Below are 655 nucleotides of genomic sequence, written 5' to 3'. Positions count from 1 at the left end.
AACAAAATATTTGTCTATTTGTACGATATATCGATTTCTGGTGTGATCGTCGTCAAGGCTTAAAATATGACACTAAAAGGTAAATTATAACAAAATATTTGTCTATTTGTACGACGTATTGATTTCTGGTGTGATCGTCGTCAAGGCTTAAAATATGACACTAAAAGGTAGATTATAACAATGTACGACGTATCGATTTCTGGTGTGATCGTCGTCAAGGCTTAAAATATGACACTAAAAGGTAGATTATAACAAAATATTTGTCTATTTGTACGACGTATCGATTTGTGGTGTGATCGTCGTCAAGGCTTAAAATATGACACTAAAAGGTAGATTATAACAATGTACGACGTATTGATTTCTGGTGTGATCGTCGTCAAGGCTTAAAATATGACACTAAAAGGTAGATTATAACAACTTGTTTTTCTATTTTAAATTATGATATATAATTATATTTTTACACGAAGTGTTGTAGAGGGGTTGAAGCAGACTGGAGCTACATTCCTGTACAGTTCTCTGTGTGTGTGTGTGTGTGATTAGAGCAGAATAGAGCTACATTCCTGTACAGTTCTCTGTGTGTGTGTGATTAGAGCAGACTGGAGCTACATTCCTGTACAGTTCTCTGTGTGTGTGTGTGATTAGAGCTGTGTGTGTG

Source organism: Limulus polyphemus, unplaced genomic scaffold (assembly GCF_000517525.1).
Source record: "Limulus polyphemus unplaced genomic scaffold, Limulus_polyphemus-2.1.2 Scaffold13308, whole genome shotgun sequence".
NCBI classification, from domain to species: domain Eukaryota; kingdom Metazoa; phylum Arthropoda; class Merostomata; order Xiphosura; family Limulidae; genus Limulus; species Limulus polyphemus.
Note: the sequence above shows the minus strand (reverse complement) of the source record.